Source organism: Manacus candei, unplaced genomic scaffold (assembly GCF_025592945.1).
Source record: "Manacus candei isolate 608988 ecotype Guabito, Panama unplaced genomic scaffold, ASM2559294v1 h1tg000010l, whole genome shotgun sequence".
Taxonomy (NCBI): Eukaryota; Metazoa; Chordata; class Aves; order Passeriformes; family Pipridae; genus Manacus; species Manacus candei.
In genome coordinates, this window is record NW_026138058.1 from 1,691,951 (window position 1) to 1,719,887 (window position 27,937).

The window sequence follows — 27,937 nt, forward strand, 5'->3', positions numbered from 1 at the left end:
GAAGTGTTCATTGAATGACTTAAAGATTTGAAAATGTGTAGGAACTGTGGTGATGCCTTCCTTACGTGAAGCAGAAATAAACATAATTGTGCTCATATTAATTATTAATTAGACATTAAAAATTAAAAGGAAAGTGGAAATTATTTTTCCTGAATGCTGATCATGCAGATTTTTTTTAAAATCTGAAATCATCTGGGTCTTGGAAATCCTTAAATTTGAGAAAAAATTGATCCCAGCAAAATGATGATCACTCTGGCATTTGCTTTGCTGTTCTTCTTGGCTGTTATGTTTTGTTTTCTGGCTTGTTTCTGTAGGGGAGAGGGACAAGTCTGTTCCATGTCAGGCTTAGTTTTAGCTTGTGTTGGGGCTCTTTTATTTTCTGTTTGTGAATTCCTTTTCAAAATACGTTGTGCTTAAAATATACTGGTGTTCTGTTCCACAGAATGTGCCTGTGGTTACTCTTAGATGGGATATTTTAAAACACTTAATCTGACTTCTGAATTGAACACTGTTTTGGGTATCGATGAAAGAAATTCTGCTTGAAAGGTAAAGGACTGGAGCAAAATAAAAATGAAGTTGAGATGACATTAGGTGGCATTCTTATGAAAGACCACCTTAGGGCCTTTAACCCAGGCAGAGGTGGGCATATATTGTTTTGCTAAAATGCAATTCTGATGTAAAATAAAGGCCTGTTGGAATGTATTTAGCAGGAGTTGTGTGCAAGCAACATGAGTTTTTCTTGACTTTCTGTGCTCAGAATTTGTTCCCAGAATTGCAGCTTGAAAGAATGAATCTTTAAAATAAGCTTTCTGGTTTTAAAATTGTTTATACAGGGCGATAAAGTAGTAGGTTATGCATTTGATAAAAAAATTAACAAACTCCCTGTTGTTTTAATCAGGGAAAAGGATGCTATAAACTGAGTAAACATCAAGGACAGCTAGGTAGCAACCTGCTTTTTTTTAAAGGGTTTAAAAGAATTGGCTCTTCCTCCCTCCCCCCCTCCCTTACTGCATATACATTCAGCAAGATTCAGCCCCTCTCAAGCCCTTCCACTTTCTGAGCCTCTTGCAAAGCCATAGCAGCAACAAGTTTGCATTTTTCTTGGAAAGTATTGCAGCTTCTTGGAAGTCCTTGCTGCTTCTTCAGGCAGAGCAGAAGTTACTTTGAAACCAAGTAGGTTCTTCTGGATACTCAGTTGTTGTCAGGTGCTCATGTTTTTGTACCAGTGTATGTGTCAGAGAATTCACAGTTCATTTCAGTTTTGTGCAAGTTCCCTCTGCAACAACAACAAAAAAAATTTAGATTATGACTGCCTCTTCAAGGCAGCATTCCTCAGGAGATATATTTATCCAATAATGAGTTAATTTTAGACTGGGATTTACTGAAGTGGTGATTTGGGGAATACCCCCTCTGAGAGAAGAGAGGCACCAAACCAGAATGAAGTAGATCCTATTAACTGTGGTTTGCCACAGCCTGAGACAAGTATTATCTGAATGCTGGTTCTTTCAAGCCACAAGAAACCCTTCCAGAGAAAAAAAAAAAAACAAACCTCCAAAAAACCTCACAAAAAAAACCAATTAAAAAAGACACTAGCCCATTTTTAAGTTAATAAGTGGAAGCTGTAGTGAACTGCAGAAAATGAAGTCCTCAGACTCTACTGCTGATTGATGTATTAGCTGTGGTATTTTTCAGAATATAGAAGGAAAAAGTGAGATATGCTAATGTGTATTGTATGTCTTTGTGTATACAATCTTCCTAGTTACATAAATAACTGGCTGTCACATCACTTGCTTGCTGTTGCCTGGCTAAGGCTTCCTAATACTTTGGTGCTGTAGTTCTTTGAAATCTGATGCAAATATATTTAGAATGCAGGTATGAGGTTACAAAGCATTGTGGCTTACAGGGAATTTCCATATAACACACTTTTAATGAAACTTCCTATCCATTTTCTTGACGATTCAGTCCATCTCCCCAGCCTTTGACATAGTTCTAGTATATGGCAGCTTTTCCTTTTTCCTGAATCAAAATTAGACTGTGGGTATATTAACTATTTTGATGTGAAAACCTCATTTTCTGTCCTCCAAGGCTGTCACAAACAGCCAATTTTTTTACAAAAAAAATCTGCTTGAAATAAAGAGGAAAGAAAAGGAATATATATAAAGGTACATCACAATTTGCACTTATAATACACTACATCCCTGTCACTGCCCTAGCTCTTTACACATCCACTCTGAATTAGTTTAAAAAGTCATTAGCATTCCACATAGTGCAGTGTATAATAGGGATTCAGTGCTGATTCTGGGCGAGTGAACTTCAGGAGGTTGTTTAATATTCACTGTACACACTTTGTAAAAAAGGCAGAGCATGTTTTTTCAAACTTCACTGCACATCTGGGCATCGTTGCATGTGTATTGTGAGCCCTGGTGGCCACTGAGCAAGCTGGGCTGAATCTGCCCTCGGTTACACTGTTCAAAACCTGGGTAAATTGCATTCTTTTAAAAACAGAGGTAATCTCTTTACACCACTGTTGTGGAAGGCAGATGAGGGGCCTGCTGTTTTTGGCCTCTGTGGTCGGTTGATGGTCTGTGCTTGATGATATTACAGGCCCACAGTCTCAATTCAATTTGCTGTTTTTAAACAGACACACCTGAGACTGTCTTTGGGGGGAAATAAAAGAATAAAGGAAGTGAATGCCAGCCTGCTCTGCTTTCAAACAGGATCTTTCTGCAGAGCCTCCTGGTCCCTATCTTCTATGTGCACCTATTCCCTTCAAGAGCTTCTCTCGCTCTCTGTGTCCAAGCCTTAGATCCTCTTGGATTCTCTTGGCTGTGGTGATGAGTGTCTGGGTAAAGATTTTGCATGGTTTTGTATTGATGTACTTCATCTTAGAAACTGCAAAATCACGTCTCACTGTGCATGTTCTGCTGTGCTTCTTGGTGAGTGCTAAAACCAAACCCAGCTCTCAGGTGGCAGAACACACCACTGCAGACAGGTATGTGACAGGCAGCCTGATACACTGATTTTGGCTTTTATTTATCCCAATTTGCGTGGTTCTGGTTGCTCTTTTCTAATTTGCTTAGTTTATGTCACACAGCATCGATATATTGTTTGTCCCTGCAGATGTGGAAGTCTTGGGGTTAACTTTATGTTGCACTGTATTCAAAGGGAACTGAGATGCACAAGAATGTTACTGGGACAAATGATTTTTGTTTGTTCCCATATATTGGACACACAGGAACATTTCTGAACTGACTGTATATATGGAGAAAACTTCTCTACCAGCTGTCACCAGTAACTAGTTCACTGTGTAAGTATAATGTATGGTGTTTGCAAGAGGTGCTTTGGGAATATGACAAAGATTTTTTATTTTTAGATACAACTTTTGGAATTAGGGGAATATATTGAATCAGCTCTATACAGTGATCGGGAAAAAACCCCAAGATATTTTTCTAACCTCTGCCACCACAGTTTATAAGAACTGACATTTATAACACTTCATTCTGAATCACTGACATTATGTGACAGTGTATTTATTCTCTCAGTGATGCTGGTAACAAAATCGCTCAGTTCATGGTACAGGTTGTTGATTGTTTGTTTGTTTTCCCCTCTCTGCTAACTCAACCTGTGACTGGAATTCTGAACATTTTTTTCCTAATTTCACTGGGCCCATCCTTCTTGGTAGCAATGATTATCTTTAAGAAGGTACACGAGGAAAAAAAATTATATGACTCCCTCCTTGGGGCAAATGTTAAGGAAAAAACACTGCAATAAAAAGTTGAATGAAAGTCATTAAATTGATAAAAGTATGAGATGCAAGATGTAGTTGCTCTGTATGGAATTGCAATCAGTAGGTGTAGTTTTGTCTAGAAGTTTGATGAAATTTAAATATATTTGATGTATCAAGTACATGTAACTTACTAGCATGTACTTCTGACATCTCTGTTTATGATTCTGATTCTTCTTAAGTAGTAACATTGCTGGAAAGGGTACTGGACTTTGGTGCTTCATAGCAAAACTCTTTAGCCTTTAACACTAGTTGACTCAGGAGAAAAAAAAATAGTGAGTTTGCAGCTTGGATGTTGTTTAATACCCATATCAGGTGGACAAAAATTCCTTCATCTGTGAATCAGCTCTACAGAAAGAAATCAATTAAAGAAACTGAAGTTGAAGTGCACTGGCTGGAAATTTCTCTGAATGATGAGAATAAACAGGGACCAAGCAAAGAAAAGGCCACAAAAGGAGTGAAAACCAGAAGGGCCAGATTTTTTATTTCCTCAGTATTATGGTGATATGACTCATCCTTCTGTGGCTTGCTTTATTTGGTATTCATTAATCACTCCACAAAGAACTCTGTGACTCATCTGAGCTTGTTGATAAATATCTCAGTTTCTGAAAGGAATTTCACGTTTGGAAGCTCGCTAAGCTGACAAAACTGCACAGTGTCTGTGTGTAAAAAATTGCCAATTCTTAAGCAGGAGAGCTTCAGACTTTTCCCCACTGGCCCACTTTTCTTCAAATCTACCCTAAAAAATACACAATAAATGTTCAGTCACCTTGCCTGTCCAGTGTGGTTTTAAGTGTGAAATAGAGCACTTTAGCAGTTATGTACTTCTCGTAAAATGGAACAGACAAGTGTATTTATTTGCTTTACTTCTGATTTGAAGCAGCGCTTTAAGGGTGAAAGGTTTTTTTGTCTTTGCTACTAAGATATCCCAACGGAGATTCGGCAGCCCTGGACTGTAAAATTATATCTGGCAGCAGCACAGCCTGTGTGTGAGGCTCTCTGTTGCTTGTGTGACTTAGAAAAGTTTTTTTATATTAAACATCAATAGCAGCTCCAAGCAGAGGGGTTCCAGAGTAAAGCAAGCCTTCAGGTCTCTGCAGCATGCGCTGTCGGGGAGGCTCCACAGGATGGCAATGTGTACCCAGGTTCTGTGTCTGTCTGCTTTGGAGACGGAGACCTCCCAAATGCATCAGCAGATTTTGCTGGTGGAATAAAGTATTCAAATGTTCTGTATGACAAAACCTCCATTTAATTAAATACTCTTGATTATTTTGCTTAAATTAAAAACCACCGTGCGTTGTTTTAGTATTGCTAGATTAATCTGCAAAAATAGGATTTTTTTTATTTTTGGTAAAATGTATATTTTCTTTCCCTGACCCATTCCATACCATAAAATTTATCTTTGCTTACACAGTATTATTTTATTGAGAAAGATGATTCTATATAGCAAATGCAAGTAATTATGTCCATTCATAATTCAAATAGTGCCCTTTTTTAGAGATAGAATGATTGCAAGTTAATTGTGCCTGTCTTTGTATCATTTTCTCTGCTTGGCTGTCACTTAGTTGGAGATTCCTTTAAAAGCATCCTGACTCCCACACATAAATTGTAAACCACCAATCAGTCCCCTACAGATTAGGAATGTCTGTGGGGCAGAGGGGTGGGCACAAAGGGAAGTTCTCCTGCCCCAAAAAATAGGCAGAGAACACTTTCCTGCTGATGAAAGGCAGGACTAACTCCCTTTTCAGCCTGCACAGAAGGTAATCCTTGCTCCTTTATTACTGTTGGGCCCTGGTGCCTTCCTTCTTTAGGTGAAGCAGTGGATAAGTGGAGGCTGTTGGTCCCAGGGGCTGGTGCAGTGACAAGGGAGAGCAGGAGGGCTCAGAGGGCTCAGAGGCTGCAGCAAAGTGGAACCAGCCCTGGTGCTGAGAGAGAGGCTGTTTTAGCAGATTTTTAACAGTTCATCACAGACACACAAAAATGAAGCTCATTTGTGAAACAGTGAAGGAAGAGGGAGAGAAAAACAGTTCCTCCAGGAACTACAATGTTATTAAGACCTGATTCCCAGTGGATGACTGTGCCTTATGGGGTCTAATAGGTATGAGCTCCAATCTAATCTTGGCTGGCAATTGGAATATTCAAAGACTGCTGAGAAACGCCAAGTTTCTTTTTCTGGGAGTATCTTAGGTGATTAATAATGTCAGAAAGCATGCTTTACCCTCTCCATCTTTGGGCCACTAATACTGTCTCTCTCCTTCTGTTGCCTGCCTATTTCCAAGAAACTTGCTTTGAGACCCCTTTGTCTTATTTGGCTGAAATGGTACATAAAGTTCAAATATTGTCAAAGGGAAAGAGAGTGGTAGAAACAGACTGAGATATGGGCACACCGCAAAAATATGTAAAAGCAGTTTTCAACCTTCATGGTAGAGTAAAAAAATTCAGTTTCTCTTCCTCACCCTAAACTTTTGAGGACACACAAACTCAGTACTGTGGAAATGAGGCCAAACTATCTTCTACCACACATGAAATTATGTGTATTTTAGCAATGATGTAAACACTTGGGGAAATGGATGTTTATCTGTTGTATGCTGGTGGGCTGGTTGTCTCTTTTTACCCTCCTGCTCTCCTGAATTGACAAGATCCTGCTAATTTTCACCACTGGAGCATCTGAACAGTTCTTACCAGGCATGGTGACCTGTTTTCCTATAGTAAGGGCAACTCTGTAAAAATGCACATTACTGAGGAGATTCAAAATATTTGCTTCTGTGAGCTGTAAACATGCATCTTTAAAGATTTCATTCTAGCATGTTGTTGGATTTTTTTTTAATTAATTTGCTGAGGTAAGAATCTCCTCACACAACATTTTTGTAGTCTGTCTTTAGAAAATACCTAGGAATTTCACAATGTATTGGAACACCTCAATTTTCAGTTTGCTTAAAACACTCAACACTTTCACAGCAGTGTTTCAAAAACATATCTTTTGGTAACATAAATGTATAAGGTAACATGTAGGCTTGTTGAGTTGTCTGAGCCACCAGTGGAAAATGCTTCTGTTTTGCATATTGATATGAGACTGGCAATATGATTCTCATTTTCTTACATGATTTAGCTCATGCAAGCCTGAAGTGACCCTTCTTGATTCTTGCTATAAAAACAGAAGTGAAATTTTGACTTCAGTGAAGTTACAACAATATTCTTACCTACCTCAATAGTGGCCAGGATTTCAGACACACTATGTGAGAAACTTGTTCTGAAGGGCCTAAACCTAATTGTGCAAAAGAAGGCATGAGAGAAAGCCTGGGCTGTTTCTGTTTGTTTGTTTGTTTGCAGCTTTTTTGGTTTCTTTCATTTGTTTGGGATATTTTGTTTGTATTTTTAAATCTGAGGGTGGGTGACTGAGATACAAGGAAGCTAAGCGGGACTTTTGAAAAGCACACAGCTGACATGGAGTGCTACCTGGGAGCTGTCAGAAATGCCTGTGTATAACACCTGTTTAACAGCTTTGCCAGTCACATGGACAGTGGGTGGAGTGTAGCCTCAGCAGGTTTGCTGACAACACCAAGCTGTGTGGTACAGTCTCCTCTTGCTGGAGGGAAGGGATGCCATCCAGAGGGACCTTGACAGGCTTTGGGAGTGGGTCTGTGCAAACTTTATGAAGTTCAGCAAGGCCAAGTGTTGTGAAAGCCCTGCTGAGAAGGACTTGGGAGTGCTGGTGGATGAGGGGTAGGACACAACCAGCAATGTGCTCTTGCAGCCCAGAAAGCCCCTTGGATCCTGGGCTGAATGTGCATGGCCAGCAGGTCCGGGGAGGTGATTCCACCCCTCTGATCCTCTCTGGTGAGACCCCACTGGGAGTGCTGTGTTCAGTTCTGGGTTCCCCAGCACAGGAAGGACATCAGCCTGCTGGAGTGGATTCAGAGGAGGGTCACAAAGATGACTTGAGCACTGAAGCACCTCTGCTGTGTAGACAGGCTGAGAGTGCTGGAGTTGTTCAGCCTGCAGAAGGGAAGGCTCCACGGAGACCTTCCAGCCATCCTTCCTGTACCTACATGAGGGCTGCAAGAAAGCTGGAGAGGGACTTCCTACAAGGCTATGTAGTGACAGGACAAGGGAGGATGACTCCCTGAGAGTCAGATGTACATACCTGCACAGGGAGCTGGTGTGCACTGCAGTGCAGGTCACAGGTTGAGCTCTGGGGGTGGATGCTGAGGTAAAGGGTGTGAAATATTCTTCAGGAAGGATATTGAGGTGCTGGAGCAGGTCCAGAGGAGAGCAACGAGGCTGGGGAAGGGACTGGAGCACAAGTGCTGTGAGGAGAGGCTGAGGGAGCTGGGGGGGCTCAGCCTGGAGAAGAGGAGGCTCAGGGGAGACCTCCTCACTCTCTGCAACTCCCTGACAGGAGGGGGGAGCCAGGGGGGGTTGGTCTCTTTTCCCAGGCAACTCTCAGCAAGACAAGAGGGCTGGGTCTTGAGCTGTGCCAGGGGAGGTTTAGGTTGGATATTAGAAAGAATTTCTTTGCAGAGAGGGTGCTCAGCCATTGGAATGGGCTGCCCAGGGAAGTGGTGGATTCTCCATCCCTGGAGGTTTTTAAGGTGAGACTGGATGTGGCATCAGTGCCATGGTCTGGGAACCACAGTGGGGTTGGATCAAGGGTTGGACCTGATGATCTCAGAGGTCCCTTCCAACCCAGCTGATTCCATGAAATGCAACCCCTTTGTATAACAAAGGGCAGGGGGACCCGTGGCCCAGCCAGGTGACTCAACACTCAGGGACGCAGCTGGAGCCCTGAACTCAAGAGAAAGAGCTGAGACTTTTGCACACTCAGACTGTGAGGTTATAACAGCCCAGGGCTTCTTTCTTCAGGGTCCCTCCTGGGAGGCACCAGCTCGGGCTGTTTCTGTGCTGCTGTGCCCTGAACAAATGACTTTATGGAACGAGACACCTGAGACCCTGCTGTGGGAAGCCTGGAGTCAGACTGGCCAGGAAATCTGGTCTGACTGTGCGAGGGTGGGGTGTGCAGGGAGTCCAGCTGGGCACCCCTTGGGTCACGGGAGCCCCCTGTGGCAAAGGGGCTTTGGTCCCACAAGTTAAAGTCTCTAGTGGTGGGAGTGTGACTTTGGATTGCCTCCTGAATGGTCAGATGTTTCCTTAACAGCTTTAAACTAAAAAGGGCAGGTTTGAATTAGATATTAGGATGAAATTTTTACTGTGCAGGTGGTGAGGTGCTGGAAGAGGTTGCCCAGAGGAGTCGTGGCTGCTCCGTTCCCGAAGTGTGCAAGGTCAGGTTGAAACATGGCTTTGAACAATCTGGTCTAGTGGAAGGTGTCCCTGCCTGTGGCAGGGGGCTTGGAACTAGATAATCTCTAAGGTCCCTTCCAATCCAAACCATTCTGTGATTTTATAATGCCAAACTAAACAGAATTCTTGGCGGTCCCCCTGTGCTTTGTATACATCTCTGATGTGATGTGATTTGATGACACACTGGTGGATGCAGGCATTGAACCACTTTCTGCAGTCATGTCTGCAAAGTAACGGAGCTTTGCTTTCACTTAGGATAGGTCAGGATTGTGCAATGAAATGTGTTATCAGGATAGATACTTCATTTAAAATAAAGGCCTTGCGACCTTGGTTGTTGTGTGCTTGAAAAGTTCTGAGCTACATCTGAGTTCTGAAGGGAGGTGAAAATTGTGCAGGTGAAAATTGTGCCCTGAAACTGCTTTCAGAAGAACAAAACCCAATATGACCTATGAAAACAGAAAAAACCCCTCCAAACTGCCCCCTGATATCCTGTGACTAGTTCTGCAATTCAGCCACTGATGCGAACTAAACACCTTGAGTACACCAAACATTCCTGCCTTTGCAAAACTGCAAATGAGGTCTTTGTATAAGTATCAACCCCAAACTGAATTTATTTAAAGCTGGAGATGAGGTAGGTGACAGCATCAGCAACATATGTTGCACAGTGTATGAATAAATCGAGCTGCATCGATGGCTAATGAAAGGCTTTTCGATATGCTGAGCTCTAAATTACTTTTGATTAAAAAGCTTACTGAAGAGACAAATGTAAACTGCAGCTAGGTGTTCTCACGTTAGACAGTTATGTGCTGAATCTAATTTGAAATGGGTAAGTGCTAACACGTTTAATTTCCTGCACACTTGGTGAGACAATGCTAGCTTTTTTTTTTTTTGAACAGTAATTTCGAGAGAGTCTTTTAAAGTGCCTGAGTCAGCACCACAGCAAGAGTGTTTGGAAAGATGATCATGCAAATGGAGCTTCAAGTGATTTAATATACTCACCATTGCAGGTAGATAGCTTGATGGATGGCACACTCAGAATGATGGAGCAAGCTGTGTACATCGGTGGTGTATTTCAAGCTGTTAGTATTTGCAGCAAATAATGTTTAATGTGGGTTTACCTTTAGTCTGGAAAACTTAGCAGGAAGTGTGATGAATAGCCAAATTATGGAAGCAACAAAATAAATGAGAGTGGATGTATTAGCAGAGAGGAGAGAGAAAATAAGCTGCCTGGGCTGCACCATAACTATTTTTGAGCTCCTTATGCTACATCGTGTCAGAACTGTGACTTCTTATGAGTATTTCTCAGACTGGAAACTTGCAATCTAATAAAAACAGCATGTGTGGAACTAGACATCACAGGAAGGAAAGTATATAACTATGTGGGAAAGGGTGCAACACTGAGTTCAGGGTCAGTCAAAGAGGAGAAGCAAGTACCTCACTAATAGTTGAATAATGAAAGTACTGGAAGTTGGCAACTTTGCAATAGAAAAGGGTGTTTCTTACTGGAAAAAGCCTTGAGGTGAAGGAAAGATGTGCACTGATAAAAGCTATTTAAAAAGGCAGAGACTGTAATAATTTCAAAAAACGTAGCCAATTCTGCTTGTGATTGTTTTTGCCCAAAGGTAATTATATTGCATTCTAAACAAGTTAACAGGGCATGCAGTCCTATCCTAGCATCCTTTTAGTACTCCTAGGAAGAAATGGGGATTCTCATTCTTCACGCAGCAGCACCACTGGAATAGTTTTTGCCCTCTGTAGCAATCAGTATAAACAGAGTTTTTCACAGAAGAAACACATGCCTTTTTGGGAAAGGTTGTAGTCTTTATAGCTCTGAAAGTCTGAGTAGGTAGATACTATTTTTCACACTTTTGGTAGCACTTAAAGTGGTTAAAAAACATACTGAATATCACTAAGTTTTTCAATGCAAAGTTATAGCTTGAACATAACTGATACTCCTATTTTTCCTCTGACCAGACTTTGGCCTGGCAACAGTCCACTCTCTGGTTTGGTGTCTGGCCCACAGCAAAAAAAAGAGCCTTAAAAACTCTGGTCTATAATGAGCCAGGGTAGCAGCTGACTAGACACAGATCTGTGGATCTGTGAACTAAGCAGGAGTAATACACCTGAACAGATCCAAACCCACTGATTCACTGTGCTTTTTGTCCCTGAAATTTTCTGCTTCAAAGCAATAACTATTATTGATGATAGTTTCTTTTTTGGTCTAACCTGGTTGCGATCAAATTAAAAATACAAATAAATAAATAAACAAATAAATAAATGAATAAATAAATGTGTTGAGTTCCATAGTATAGAAATCACAGTTAACGTTGAAAGGAACCTGTAGATATCACCTTGTCCAACTTTCTGTTGGGAACAGGGCCTTGGATTAGGTTTTCCAGGGCTGTGTCCAACTGAGTCTCCCCAGCAAGAGACATTTAACCCCTTTCATCATTTAGTTGACACAGAATCAAAAAATGGTTAAGGTGAGATGGGATCTCTGGAGGTCATCCAATCCACCCCCCTCGCTCAAACAGGTTGCCCAGGACTGTGTCTTCACTGTGAAGTTTTTTTTTCCCTATATCCAGATGGAATTTCCCCAGAAGCAACTTGTGTATCTTGTGTCTTCTGGCACCTCTGCATCTGTGTGCAGGGAGTGCCTTCACCTCCTCTCCACCTGCCCTCTAGCTATTGGAATGCTGTCCTGGGATCTTCGATGGCTCTCCCTTCTCTAGGCTGAGCAAATCCCCTTCTTCAGCACCTTTTTTTGTGTGTCACGTTCACCAGCCCTCTGATCAACGTGGTGGATCTCTGTTGGACTTTCTCCAACCCTTCAGTGTTGTCCCTGAGCTGCAAATGAATTATTTCAGGATGAATTATTTCAGGTGTGGCCTGACAAGTGCCTAGAAGAATAACAGCATCCTCAATAGCTGTTGAGTTACCTCTGACTGATGCAGTCCACTGCTCTCTTGGGCTCGTTGCTGTCAGGGCACTCTGCTCACTCAGGCTGAGCTTGATGTCCCACAGGAACCTTCCTAGCAAGGCACTAAGTGTCCCCAGGCAGGTTAGGTGTGTCACCAGACTCATCCACCTGCTTGATCTGATGACTCTTCTTTACTCAAGATATCACCCAAGCTCCCCTCCACCACTCTTTACTGCCTGTGCGTGGACCTCATGTGACAAAGATGTAAAATGTGAGTTAAATGATTGAATTTTTCTAGTCCGAGGGAGATAAAAATGCAGTCCTCCTGCTAAAGGTTTAGAAAAAGGGATAGGCATGTCATGTCATGATGTAGTATGGTTTCTGTCAGAGAAAAGATACCGCAAGCACAAATTGTACTTGAGCCTGGCCGTTAGTGAGGAGTCAGCCTGAACACTTAACCATCCCATCTTTGAGGCAGGGCTGACAAGCTGTGCTTTTACTGTTCAGCAAATTATTTAATTAAAGACAGATATGTGCTTTTTATCTACCATTTGCCTAACTGCTGGGATTTTTTTTATTTTTTTTTTTAATTTTAAAGTACAAAAGAAGAGAGTCGAATACAAAAGAGATACAGCAGAGGGTACAAAAGAGACACAACCAGCTCTCCAACCCAAGTGTCAACCCTTGCCCCGACTCCTTTTCACTTTATCTGGCTGAAAAAATCCCAGTCCTTCACGCCAAAATTGCTTACATCATAACTCTTCTGTTTCTGATGTTCATGTACTGTCTCTAGCCTACTGAGATAAATGTCTGTTTTTCACGTTTCATCACCGTTGCTGTACATGTGGAAAAATTTGTGCTCTTGTTGTGCTGAACCCAACTTGGGGTCAAAAATGCTATTTTTAAAATTCCGTAAGTCAATACTGGACATATTGTTATTAATCTTCTTTTGGTAAATCTTGGATTTGCACACGTGCTTTAAACTGCCCTCTAAATTTTCTGCAACCCAGAGGAGAGCACCTTGTTAACTATAGTAGAAGTAGAGGAAACTATAATCTGTACTCCATTTCCCAAAAAAACTTTACAAGTCTGAACGCCATGCCTAGTACAAATACAAGACGAAAGTTAACATTTGAAAAGGAAAAAGTAAGTGTAATGCATATTACATGAACATATTGCAGTTGTATAAATTATTGGAAATCAAAGGCTTTGGAATAAAACATGACTTGGATTTATAACAAAGGCTGAGGTTTAGCAGATCAACCTCCGTTCTGTAGCTGCCTATAAATGCTCAGATGGTTGGGTGGTGTTCAAGAGAGAAGTCCAGATCCAGTGTATTATTGGGCACCTGAAGAAATAAGAGGTGGGAGTCAGATAAAAATGTTTCAGATGCAGATTAACAGCCTTGTTACTATAGTGACGAAGGGGAGTGCGTATTGGAAGTGACAGTGTCCTTTTCAGCAGACATAATAGGTACCTTTTCTAAGATAACAATATAATTTGCAATAGAAAAAATAATAAAAAAAAGGCAAATGTGTAAATTGTGTCTGCTGCTTTCTGCATATTTATTTCACAGAGCAACAACAGTAAAAAACACCAAGCCTGGTAGCAGAAAAAACCCCTATGTAAATAGGTGTACATGAGCTGTTACATCAATGAACTAACAACCTGTTAACACTAATGCTTTCATGTAAACTCTTTGTTTTGTAAAATCTGATCAGTAGAGAATAGTCCAGTTCTGAAAATCACCTCCCAGTTTCTATTTTATTTGTAAACACCTCCTGGTAGCCTCCTTTATGATGCAGCTCCCACAGAATGCATTATCAGTTAATTTGCCTGGGTTCCTTTCCCAGCTGTACATCGGTGTCATGCTATGCATTGAAATGTCTGTCTTCATAAATCTTCCAGTAGGAAATAAGATCAAAATGATATTTTTTGAAGCCTGAGAGCCAATAATATAGACATGTAGCATTTTCAGCACTGTAAAGAGAAAACTCACACCTCATACTGATAAAAATCCTTTCTGTTAAAAATTATGAACAAGCTGCCTGGTAATTTTTTCCCAAGAGGTTTTAAAATTTCTGTTTCTCAGTCCTGCAGTGTTCTCTACTGCAATGCACGCGTTAGTATTATTATTTAATTATTTTTACTTTTGGATACATCTCAAAGAAAGCTAACTGTTTGTCATCATGCAGTATTTTCCTCACATAAATTGTTTTCTTTCACAAAATGATGGTGTGTTTTAACCTCCCCTCACCACGACGTTTTTTAATTCTGCAACTCTTCTTTTTCAAGGGGTTTCTCACAGATCTGAATCCTCACTTTGAACAGAGGAGTAGTCATTCCTAGAGGAACTGCTGTCCTCTGTGGAACATTACTGCAGGCACTAGAAGTTGTTCTGTCTAATGCAAAGAAAGATGAGTCTGCAATCTTTTTTGGGTAAAAGCAGCTAGAAGGTTTTATTGTTCAAGGGAAGAGGATTGAAGGACAGAGGCAAAAAGGAACTGAACTGAACTCAAAATGGCTCTCACCTTATATAAGATAGGGTAGGGAAGGTGCTGGAACATTAGGTGAAGTTAAGGCAGAACATGCAAATTCTAATTATAATTTATAATATAATAGATATAATTATATTATATATTATATAATAAAAATATAATATTTATATTATATGAATATTCATATTATATTTTATATAATATATATTATATATAATATATAACATAATATATAGTATATAATATATATTATATATTGTGTATATTATATATATTATATATAGGGGTTACACACGTGAGAAATAATGCATAATACTTGAAGAAATGAATAAAACATGGAATTCAGAATTTCCCAACAATTCTCGACTTCCCAACCCCGACAGTCTGATGGGTTAAACCCATGTGAAGGAAGGGCTGGGAGGGTGTGTTGTAGTGCTGACCCAAAGGAGATGGAGGCTGGGTTTTTACTGTTATGTTCAAGAGTTTACTGTATTTTACCATCAGTTGTATTCTAAAACAGTTTTTATGAGATTTCCCTTGGTTGTATGTACCTCTTAATTCCTTTCCGTGATTGGCTCCTGCTTGCTGCATTGCAGCAATTCCTTTTATGGCCGTGGTTTTCCCTATATGGGCAGTGCCAACCCCTATATCACCTTTCATGGTTGTTAATTGCCTGCTTCTCCCTGGTTCCTCCTCTCCTTCCAGCTGCTTCTACCCCCAACCCTATATAAAGCCAAAACTCCCTTCATGAAGGGCCGTTTTCTGCAACCATTCCAAGAGTGGTGAAACCCTTTTTTGTTTTGATCAGTGATACCCTGAAATGACTGAAGAGGCCTTTAGGTCTCATATTAATTTTTTTACTTGTTTTTTGTTTATTTGATTTTTTGTTGGTTTTTTGTTTGTTGTGGTGTCCTAGTTAGGACAGCTGAGATCAGTTCATCATGGTGGGTGTAACCCAAAACTGTATTCTATAGCCTTCCATGTCATTTCCCAGAAACTAGACTATTGTTGTCAATAGACTATTCGCACCCTCTGCCCATAGAGCCTGACTCCTCAGGCTATAAACTAGGTGTTAAGAGGCCTGTGAGATAGGAGGATGTTTCTGTCCTTACACCCTTTGTGGAACTCCCCGCCCTGAGGGGAGCACTGAACATTCCTGCCTGAACTGGAGGATATATAATCTTGGAGTTTTGGAACATTTTTCAACCCACTCGTGGGATCCAGAGGACGACTGCATCTCATCGCTCTCAACCAGACTTAGACCACCACTGGACTGCGATCACCAGTTCTGGCCAGACTGCAGCAGCTCTCCCACCAGCAGGTTCTTCCCCTCTTCCTTTACTTTGGACTCAAACAGGGCCCAAGGAACACCACTTTGTTCATGCCCCAGGGCACTGGGTTATACATTTGGGTTTTTGTGGGTTGAGACCAATTGTTTGTTTGTATTATTGTACTTACTGTATTATTTTAATAAATTGTTATTCTGACTTATAATCTCTCCTTTGAGTTGAGTTCATTCCCCCTGCTGGTTAACTTTTAAACCAGCACATGTGGTTTTGGGTTTTTTTGTGTGTGTGCTTGGGTTTTTTTTGTGGTTTTTTTTTTTTTTTTAGGTAAGTGAGAGTAAAGATGCTTACAAACTTATTTATTATTTTCATCCAGCTATGTTAATTGCTTATGAAAAACATGTCTATTTGTTTCATTTCTATCTGCACAGAAACTGCCATGTCACCTGCCCATAGTTCTTGTGGACAGATAACTTGGCCAATAGAACTCCTAAATCTACCTTTGGTGTTTTTAGCTGGAAGGCACAGCTGAACTGTTTCTGTACTGCTCCAAAACATGTTCAGAAAATCTTCTGAGAAAATTGTAGGAGGTGATTGGAATACACTATTTACAATTGAAGATTATGTTGAATTTATAATTTCTTCAGACTATGGATAAAATTTAAAATATTTAATTTTCTTTTCCTATTTGAATGAGTCCTGGTATCTAAACAACACAGATATTAGCTTGGCCTAACTTACATTTCACACTCTCCAGCATAAAGAGAAAGAGAATCAGCAGACTGCTTTTCCCTTCCCCTACCAAAGTTTTTAGAATTTTACTAAAATTGGGCTTTAAGTATATAAAGATTTAGAATAGTATGACCTCGTGGCTAGGTCTTGATCACCAGTCTGAAAGACACCAAATAGGAGAGCCAGCCCAGGGTCATTTTCCACTACCACTAGATTTGCCAAAAAAAAAAAAAAAAAAAAAAAAGAAAATCAGTAGGAAGGCAACAGAAGACTAGGATGAGCCTAGGACCTGCACTCACAAAAATCTGGTCACAAATAAGTCCTGCAAGACTTTTGTTAACACTGGAGAATTACTGTTGTGCTCACCCCTACTAGTTCTCACTTAAAATGATTATGGCATAGTCCTTTTTCTTTGAAAACATCACAACACCTGAAGCAGGCCTGATGACTTCACTGAGGATTTTGTTGTGTTTTTATTCTCCTCACATTTCCTGCTTAGCAAGCAATGTAAGTGCAGGTACCACAGCAGCACAGGAGACGTGTCATTATTGTCAGATGTGGGTCTGCAGCTGTTGCACAAACCAAATGTTCCTTCTGATGCCCCTAAACTCTTGTTGTAAAGGTGTCCCCAGAAGAATAAAACGTGCTTGTTAAGGGAGGGAAGCTGCACGTGTGGGCAAGCCTCAAGAGGAAACAAAGGATGATTGAAGTTTCAAGAGAAAGCTATAGGAGAAAGAGTCTTTTATAAACCACAGAGAAGCCTGGAGCACACTCTGTGGGATCTGGAGGAAGAGATAAAACCAAGGAATAAAAAACTGTGTGTTGATAGATTGATCTAAGCTACCAGGGGAAAGAAGAAATGGTTGTAAGGAATGAAAATATGTATCAGACACCTGCTGGAAATGAAGGTGAGGCAGACGAGGAACTGATTTAGGAAGTCATCCTGTCACTATCTAAATTGGTTCAAAGCAGCATGAATGGAAAAGGTGTTTTTAGCCTTTACTGCAAATAAAGAGCAGGTATTTTACTAATTCACTTCCATATGTCATTTTTGTATATACATTATAAAATACTCCTTACTCAAAGATTTGAGTTAGACATTTTTGACCACCAAGAATGACTGAGCAGACTGGAATGTCTGGCTGCCGGAATAATTCCAAGAACTGAATGTATGAAACATCCCACTCCCCAGTATATTTTGCTTTACTTTGTTTCTGTGTCATGTCACTCTTCTATTTCTTTTTCTACTCTGTGCTAACAGGGATAATTAACTGCAGTTCTGTTTTGTTTTTTTCCTAGAGCAGTCTACATAAGCTCCCACTCTGTGTTTGGTGTAGCTCTCTTAAACATAACCGTGAAAAGAGCTGTCAAAGAAGCTGCCATGAGCTGGGCAGGGGTCAGTGCTAATTAACAGAAGGACTTGTAAGAGGAATAGCGTGATTCTGAGACCGAGCCTGGGATGTTTGGACAGAAAAGAGCCAGGCACCACTTTTCTTCTGTTAGTGTGAGAGCTCATAAAGCCACAGAGGAAGAAGCTGCAACAGTAAGGATGAGGAGATGAAGCAGATGTGTCAGGATTTCAGTAATGATGCTCTTCAGGCAGTGGCACTCCCAGCCTGATGCTTCCTGGGTGGTAAGGAAGGAGGGGGGGCAGACAGCTCAAGGATTGAGTTCAAAATTCAAAACTGGGTCACATTTTTCAGTTGCTTAAAATTTTAGCAGCCTTGTTCAATGTCAAGTGTAAATCAGCATACTTCCACTTCATAGAAAACCTGAAGGTGTAGCTGGGAAGGCAGTGAGGAAAACCCCATAAACTTACCTGTTCATGGGAGACAGAGGAGTCACTTGTACCATTGCCTGAGTGTCTTCTGAACAGAAGTGACAGCTGAAGATCATTTTATGAAAACTGGTTGTTTTGTCCCCGGACTGATTTCAGAGTTTTCCATGGGAGGTCAGGGCTGTTTTATCCCAAGGTGAGTGTTTTCCTAAGGGAAAATTACTGATTTACATTCGGAGTAAAGAATGTAAATCAGTAATGCTGAACTGTGTGAACCTAAAGATTGCACTACTGAGTGCAAACCAGGATCTAATATGAAATTATTTACACCTACTATGGATATAAAACTTAGTAAAGTTATTCAGGTTTTAAGCAGGTGGTTATTTTAGTGGGTCTACTCTGACTTTTGCTATTTTATACTCCAGGGCTATAAATCTCTGCCACTTCCCGGTGTTTGGTTTCTAGAGAGGCTCATTTTTTTTTTGAAGTTACATGGTGATCTAAATTTAATCATAATTATGAATGGAACATGAATTATATGCATTTTAAAACCTTTTAACTTGATATAGTTAAACCAACTCTTGGGTAATCAATAATTTTTTTTGCAGGTTAACCAAGGTCTTTTCCATTTGTACCACTTGTGCCCTCTATTTCCAATAGGTGGCACTCCAATAACTTCCGTGAATGTTACCCTGTTTGAGTCTGAATTCCTGAAAAAGCCGAAGAAGAGTCTGTGCAAATAATGAAAAATTGATTTATAATTATTTTATTTTAGGCATTGTACCAAAATCTTCCGTGTTTATAAATTATACGTTCAAGGGTGTAAACTGGCGAAATAGCAAAGGAGGAAGGGAAGGAAATTCGTGGCATTGTTTGTTTATAGAATTCTGTGGAATTTACCATGGTAATTTTATTTTGTGTTCTCTCCAGTATCTACCAAAATTGCTTCAGTCCTTGCCCAGGACTTCTGGAGTGCCTGGCATGGAGGCAGCTCTCCTGCCTAGGGTAGTCTGGTGTTTTATCCCACAAGGCAGTGGTTTTATCCCACAAGGCAGCTCAGAAGAGCTCCTGGCAGTGGGAGAAAAAAGGGTAAGTATAGAGTTGAAAGAGGTCAGCTTCCAGGAGCACACAGGAAGTAGCTATGATGCTGGACTTGCCTAAATTCACAATAATGGTAAGGTATTCTGAGCACACCGACGTGCTCACCCCTAAGGTTGAGCTCACTCCAACTCCCTGGAATTCTTTGGCTGATGAATAAACCCGGGGGGGGGTGGGGGGGGGGAAATCCTGGCAGTGACTGTGACAGAGCCTCATGAAGTCAACAGGAGCTGAGGTTTCACCTTCTAGCATTTATCCTCCTTCCACCCACAGCCATCCCTTGTGATACACAGAACAGCAAAGCTTTGGGAAAAACCACAACTTGTCCTTAATGCTCTCTAAATCTGGTTTGGCCAAGAAAATAAGTGCATGTCCTTTGGTTTACATGAAGGAAATTTGGTGAATTGGTGTGGTCATTCTGTGTGCCAAGCAAAGAAAAGGATCACAGTTCAAAAGACTGGGGTATCTCCTTCTGGGAAAGCTTGATCTGCCAAGCAGTGGTGTTGTTATGACTGAAAGTGTGTTGTGCTGCTGGTATTATATGTGTTTCCCATGGACCTTTAATTTTATTCAGGATAGTCAGTCTTGCACGGTGGTATTTTAGACATTCAGCCTGTCATTCTGGGCAACACTTCATCCTTTCTTTTCCTCAAAAGATGTAAATTCGAAGTTAAAATGTGTTTTTCAGTTAACTTACAGTACAGTAACAAACATCTAGCTCCATCTCTTAAGGGAGCTTGGCATGGTTAATGAAGGTTGCAACCAAAATTCCTGAAGGGTGAAAGTGTTTTTTTTAGCTAAACTTGCTGAAATCTGGCAAGACAAAACAAGAGGTAATACTAATTAAAAAGTTTTGTCATTGAGTAGGTTTAGTTTCATGTTTGCAGTAAATGGCACGGGATTTGCCTTTACTGAAAGCTTACCTGGAACACAGAGAGCTTTACCCTGTATTAACAGAATATTTTTTGTTTTAATGGGATGTGTGACCATCAGTATGCAAAAACAATGCATAAACATGCATTGGAATTTTCTGAACATTAATTGCAGTGTAGAAAGGATTCCCTCTTTGCCAGCTGCTCCTTTTGTCAGATTGCTCCCTTGCCATGCCCTTCAAATCGTGTTTGCTCAGAGAACATCACTGTCTTTTTGTGTTGTCTATATTTGTGTTGATCAGTCTGTCACACCAAGTGACAACTACACTACAGCTGGACTATGCAATACACTTTATTTTTAGGTTTCTGGAAAAGGTATATGTCCTATGTAAGAGCTGTGGAGGAAGGGCATCATTAGGGAGGAATCCTAATTGTAAATTGAACCACATAATTTCCTCCACTCAAAATTAGCAGTATAAGGTAAGAGAGGTTGAATTTCAAGAGCTGTGGCACTCTTCCCTCTGTTCCAGTTTACTTGTCCTCGATTCATCTGGAAAGAAAACGAGCACACTAAAAGGCGATATAAAACAGATAACTTCCATGTACATACAAGCATCTTTCAGCACCACAAAGGTTTGAAAACTCCAACTATTTGTCATGTTATGTGTTTGCTCATTGTCTGGTCTCACAAACCAAAGCAATGTGATCACACTTGCAAGGCAGAGGAGTGAATTTCTTGTCCTGTCTTCCTGGAGAATGGTTCAAAGTTTTAGCTCATCCTTTGCCTCGTTCTTTTCATCCTTCCTGCCATCCTAAAAGGACTAAGGTTTGACTCCTTTAAATCATAGAATCATAGAATCAGCTGGGTTGGAAGGGACCTCCAGGATCAAGTCCAACCCTTGATCCAACCCCACTGTGGTTCCCAGCCCACTGATGCCACATCCAGTCTCATCTTAAACACCTCCAGGGATGGAGAATCCACCACTTCCCTGGGCAGCCCATTCCAATGCCTGATTACTCTCTCTGGAAAGAAATTCTTCCTGATATCCAACCTAAACCTCCCCTGGCACAGCTGAAGACCCAGCCCTCTTGTCTTGCTGATGGTTGTCTGGGAAAAGAGACCAACCCCCCCTGGCTCCCCCCTCCTGTCAGGGAGTTGCAGAGAGTGAGGAGGTCTCCCCTGAGCCTCCTCTTCTCCAGGCTGAGCCCCCCCAGCTCCCTCAGCCTCTCCTCACAGCACTTGTGCTCCAGTCCCTTCCCCAGCCTTGTTGCTCTCCTCTGGCCCTGCTCCAGCCCCTCCATGTCCTTCCTGAGCTGAGGGCCCAGAACTGGACACAGCACTCCAGGGGTGGCCTCACCAGTGCTGAGTCCAGGGCAAGAATCACTTCCCTGGCCCTGTTGGCCACCCTGTTCCTGATCCAGGCCAGGATCCATTGGCCCTCTTGTCCCCCTGGGCACACTCTGGCTCCTGTTCAGCTCCCTGTCCATCCCCACTCCCAGCTCCCTTCCTGCCTGGCTGCTCTCCAGCCACTCTGTCCCAGCCCGTGGGGCTGCCGGGGGTTGTTGTGGCCAAAGGGCAGGACCCGGCCCTTGGCCTGCTTGAACCTCATCCCCTTGGAATCAGCCCATGGATCCAGCCTGTCCAGGTCCCTCTGCAGAGCCCTCCTGCCTTCCAGCTGATCCACACTCCCCCCCAGCTTGGTTTCATCTGCAAATTTGCTGCTGATGGACTCAATCCCCTCATCTAAATCATCCATAAAGACATTAAACAGAACTGGGCCCAACACTGATCCCTGGGGACACCACTGGTGACCAGATCCCAACTGGATGCAGCTCCATCCCCACCACTCTCTGGGCCCGGCCCTCCAGCCAGTTCCTGACCCAGCACAGAGTGTTCCTGTCCAAGCCTGGCTGCAGCTTTTCCAGGAGAATGCTGTGGGAGACGGTGCCAAAGGCTTTGCTGAAGTCCAGACAGACACATCCACAGCCTTCCCCTCATCCACCAGGCTGGTCACCTGGTCATAAAAGGAGATCAGGAGATAATCTGCTTGTCTCAATAAATCAGAAAAGTGGTTGATGGGACTGCAGAGACTAACCTCGACTTTTCCTTGGTGCTGCCCAAAGTGGTTTGCACAGGCTGGCTGGCTGTGACAGCCTCAGCTGTGGCTGTAGGACTCCAACAGATCAGCTCTGTCAGGTTTAGCTGCAGGACTTTTGGATGTTACCACTCCCACTGCCCATTTCTGCCTCACCAGCTGCAGTTACTGCATTTCTCAGCCAGGATGACAGAAGGGGAATTACCTTTGTGCTGTGCTTGTCCCAGGTCAAGGGCTCACATTTCAGCGCAGCACCTTCATTCTTGACTCAAACTGGTTCACCAAATTGTATCTGTTTGCTTAGATGGCCTGGGAGCCAGAAAACTGGTACTCACAACTAGGGTTTGCAGTGTTAAATCTGCCAAAACATCTCTGTTTCTTTTCTAAGAAACCCTAGAAAACATTAAAAATTGGAACTTCTAACTTGTGTTGTACTAATAGAGCAGTTTTCAAGCTACAGAGCATTTATTTTGAATTTCGTCAAAAAAAAAAAAAAAAAAATCAGATCTGCCCAGGAATTGTGACTTTTGTCTCTTTCCTTTTGCTTTGAACTCGTCAAAACTCACCTAAATTTAGGTTTTAATTTGGCTATGAATAAATATGTGAAATCTTAAGAGGGCAAAATCTATATGCATAATTGCTGAAATACTTTTGCCTATCATATGCTGTATTTAATTATTGATATTTGGTACATTATTGTAAATGAATATACAGATAATATTTTGGTTAATTATTGCCAAACATTTTATGTTGTTGAGATGTATTTATATTTTTTATGACAGCCTATGTCTAAACAAAGTTAACTTTTAACAGAAAATATATCTTGCATTTGGTTGTGTTGAAGATCTAAGCTATATAAATGTGGATGCTACAGAAAGAAGGGTCATGTGTTTTTTAAGATACACAGTTTTCACAAATAAAATTTGGCATGAAATGTGAGGATCTTTTTTGGCTTTACTCAAAAAAGCAGTGCAGTGTATACTCTTGGAGTTCTGTATTATGATGTAACAAGATCTTTCTTTAGGGAGTAGGTAAAATAATGTCAATATATTCTCTGGCAGTTGGGGAAAGATGCCATTTAAACCCTGAATTTGGTTACCTGTGCTTATCCCTAACTAACAAGGCAACAAGCTCCTGAGTTTTGGGCTCTGAACTATATTGTTTTAAACTGTTTTCTCCTGTGAGAATTGCAGAGCTGCATCTTTTAATGATGCTTCCTCTCTTTGGAGACAAATAAATGTTAAATGTTGCCAGTACCCTCCTTCACAGTTTCTCTTTTAGCTCTTTCTGAATAGCTTTCTGCTTTTACTTATTCCCTTGATGCAAATTTTATTGAAATCTCAATTCCTTGTAAATTGGATCTCCAACTATCTTTTGAATTTTATCTAGAGGAAACATAAAGCTACTGAGAATGACTGTTCCTCCCTGTATTTCTCTTCATGTACTCTTAGTAACTCCAAAGACAAAGAATTATTATTTTACTCACTTGTGTGGCAGCTTTGCTCCTCCAGCTGCCAGAGATATTTATGTCCTGTAGTGTGACTTGAAGGCCATTAATGCTGGACTCTCAGAATCTGCCAGTGAAGAGAGAATTTTTAAAAGTTAGGACTCCTGGCAAGTCCTGCTAATTGGATGAAAGGCTTTATCAGTGGAGATTGATTATGGCTTTACTGGATTTTCCTTTGCTGCTAGAAGTAGTCAGAACAAGTCTCAGGGTTTTGAATCCCTGGAAAGCAAAGCTTTCCCAGTTAACCTTCAAAGCCTCACCAGGACTAAGGCAGAAGAGGTTGGCCAAAAGGTGGCTGCTCATCCTCAGGCCACAAGACTCATGGAATGAAAAAAGCATGGGTGCAACATGCTGTGGTTGCATGTTCACCCTCAGCATCACAAAGGTGATGGGAGCTGTACATTTTGGATTTATGACAGGTGGGATGGGTGTGGGGACAGTGTGTGCCACTGCTGGGGTATGGTATTGGCCAATCTGGATGTGAAGGTCAGCACACACCTCTTCTCCACTGCAGTTCCAGTTTGACTCGTGTGATGTCTCCTTGTGCTCTCCCAAGGGGCCTTGTCCTGGGCAAGCCAGGTCTCCCTAACCCAAAATCATGACCCACCCCAGAAAAAAGGGGAGGGGGGTAACCCAGGTTATTATCAATAATTCCCTTGGGGTGGATTAGAGTGAAACAACACTGAATAATCAGTGTCTGAAAACATATATAGGTTGGGTTCATTTTAACAATTTTGTTTTAACAGGTATGTTAGCGTTTTGGCTGTTGTCATCTATATCATCTATCATAGGGATAACCCCTGGGGGGAAAATGCATAAGGGAGAGAAAGGAGATAGGATAAGGGTAAGGGAGAGTAAGGGAAAGCAAAGCTGAGAGTGGAAAGTTGTCTATAGTCACTGTCCACGGGGTCCAGCGATGGGACTTGGGAGTTGCCTCTTCCATGTCTGTCAGTTGAAGTGGTGGCCTCGATCCGTTGGGGTGAAGGAGGGAAGCCCCCACACTCCAAGAAGTTATGAGTTACTGTATCCATGGTTAGTGTCACAGGCCATGCCACTAGCCTCCAACATCTCCTGGGTCTGTGCTGATTTCCCTGAGGGGCCTGGCCAAAGGGTTTTTCCCACCTTTCAAGATTGGCAGAGAAGGGCATGGGCCATCAGAGGTATAATGCAAAAGTCCTGCAGAAGCCTGCAGAAGTCCCTTGGCAATCCTAGAATGCATAAATCATTAACCAACCGTTTCAGTCTCTGACACCCAGCAGAAGTCTCACTCAGGAAACTCTGTCTGGGTTTCTGTGGGGCTGAGGGATCGTGTCAGCATCACTGTGGTTCATTGGCAATCAGTAATTTGGCTGTTCTACTTATAACCATCACTGAAAGGTCTTGCCTTGACTTCAGTTTCCATCTTCTGTTCCTCTCTTGCTTGTATATTCCTTCGGATGCCTTAAAGATTCTTCTAATTTTTTTTTCTAATTTTTATAAGCTTTATAAGTAGTTATATAAGTAGAAGTAGATTTTAGAAGCAGCAGCCTTCAGCCTTTGGCACAGTAGTTTACACATTCCTCAACCCCTACATACCCCGTTCCATGCTCCCATATCAATATCCCCTGAATTTCAGTAGAAAATGTTTAGTCTCCCTTTTGTTTAAGGACATTTGTGACTTGGCCTGAACTGCAAAAGTGCAGTTAAGAACTGGGTGACCGTGTACCCTTTGTGCTCTGAAGAAGATGAAGATGATGAAGAATTGGTCTTGAAAAGCCCCCAGCCCCAATTCTAAGGGGGTGGGACGGGGGTGGACCGGGGCAAAAGCTACAGGGTGGAAACACTTGGGTTTGGACAAGCAATATTATAAATTGTAACACCTGTACGTGGCCAGGGCATCTTGTAATCTCATGCCTAGGCACAAATTAAACCCTTTTCTTATCTCATCCTCCATTAAATTGCTTTGGAGTTTTTTTTTCCTCAGCTCCTGAAGGCAACACTTCTCTTGTCACATTGCTGCTTGGGAACACCGAAGGGAAAAATTGCATTGTAGGCACTGACCAGGGTTTATCCTGTGTCCTGTGTAGGTGGTTAAATTGGGGACTGATATGAGAACAGCCAGCAGTTCTCAACGAAATTCTGTCCCATGCCTTTTCAGAGTGACAGAGAAGAGAAAATCAGGGTACACCCAGACTTCTGTCCCCAGAGTCAGTCACAGACTGAGAGGGCTGTTGCTGCTCCTCCCAGTGACTGCAGGGCAGCTGCAATAGCTGGGGAAGGCTGTGGGAAGGGGGGCCATGGGGCAGCTTTGGCTCTTAGCCCTCCTAGCAGAGTGGCAGTTGTGGGGGCAGCTGCCCTGGATGGCCTTCTTGCACGGATCTTTGTGTCTCTCTGGTGATGGAATGTGAAGAAGGTGAAGAAGGTGATGGAACACACTGTGCTCCGCTCCCCAGTCACTCTCAGAGACACAGAACACAAAACAGCTCCTGTAGGAAAATGCAGAACTTGGTTCCTGGTTGAGAGAGCAGAAGATCAGCTTGCCAGTGCTGTCATGAGGGCTTAAATGTCCCTTCTTTGATCTTGCTCCTCTGACAGACCTCCATGCCCTGCAAAAAACCCCACCCCATAAACAACTGAAAAACAAAAAAAAAAGAACTGAAATTTTCTTCTCCGGGAGCAGTTTTATCTTGTGTTTGGAGCTGTGTGCCTGAGGCTGCTGGGGATGTGCTTTGCATTCTGCTGGGGATCAGTGTTTTACATTCCCTAGCAGGGTTTTCCTTTCTGATGTATTCCTCCTATGGCTGGCAAGCACCCAGGTGAAATTGTGCAGAACACCAAGCATTAAGAAAACAGGAGATAGACACTCTGATTGCGTTGCCTTCAGACTGGAGATGGGTCATTACAAACTGACATTTTCCTAAAATTGAGATTGGAATTGCTGAAGCATTAAGGATAGTACTGCATGTACTTCTCTTTGGAACCAAACCCCTTATCTTTAACTGTAATTCCAGTCCCCCTCGTGGAAGGCTTTCATTGTTTTAGTTATATCAGATTAAATGTTGCTGCTGAAAAAAATGTGTTTCTTGCAGGCAAAATTCACATTTATGTGTTTAACTTGGTTTACATTTTAATTGGCATGTAAATCTGGAGCATCAAAAGGCATAACTTTTATTCCTATTTGTTTCTAGCGATTAAAAATTAATTTCCTAAGACAAGTCTTCAAAGTACAAGTTTCTTGTTAGGAAACACATATGTGTGCAAATCAGGAATTGCTCTGCAGTTTAGGAGACACAGTTTGGAGATTAGGAACAGACAGCAATTACATGCCAGATCAGAACAAAGCTCCTGAAGCCTGTCACATTCATTCTAGAATTTGTGCTAAAAGGCTATATTTTTTTCCCAGTTCAAATTTTGCTCTCGTTTCTTGCCAACATAGAAAAAAAATCTCTTCAAAAATCCTGCAACCTAGCAGTGAATTCTTGTTGCCCACTTGCCAGCAGAAACACCAGACTTTCTTAAGGCCAGTTGAGGACTGCCAGCCAGGGGAATTTGCACTTGGATGGGAGCCTCTACAACTGAGTGCCAGAGATTCCAAAGGAGAGAATACCTGAAAGAGAAGATGTCACAGATGGACCTAGGCAGTGTACCTGCTCAAATATTCTGTTGTTTTGTGAAAATGATGGCTTCAATCTAACGGTATCTGGGCTAGTCAGTATTATGTTTTTCAAAACTGGCTTGCTGGGAGAAATGGTAGTCTATTGTCAGGACTGGCTGTTTTCCTTGGTGATTCCAGGGCATGTAAAAACAGTGTTCAAGTTAAACTATAAATATAGCAGCTAAAGTAGTTGCAGATATACTTATTTCTGCATCTTTGCAGCGATACATTAACTGAGTGCTGTCAAAATCGCTGCAGTAAAGCTGTAAGACGCATCTCTAGCTACTTTGGGATGGTTTTCAAAGATGCTCTGAAATAAAATAAAAAAAAAACCACAACAAACACAAACTGAAAAAAGCCCACCTCTGTTTTGGTTTTGAGATAAAGGGGATATTTTGAAGTGCATCCACGAATTAAAGACATAAAACATCCCAT

The 27,937-nt window shown here is 41.7% G+C and overlaps 1 long non-coding RNA gene across 1 annotated transcript; it reads left to right on the plus strand.

The window, feature by feature from the left end:
- The first annotated feature begins 2,757 nt into the window (after window positions 1–2,757).
- LOC127466530 (uncharacterized) lies at window positions 2,758–21,171 on the plus strand. The gene is made up of 3 exons (XR_007902769.1): window positions 2,758–3,307; window positions 17,823–18,491; window positions 18,956–21,171. It is a non-coding gene; the product is annotated as an uncharacterized LOC127466530 (long non-coding RNA).
- The last annotated feature ends 6,766 nt before the right edge of the window (window positions 21,172–27,937 follow it).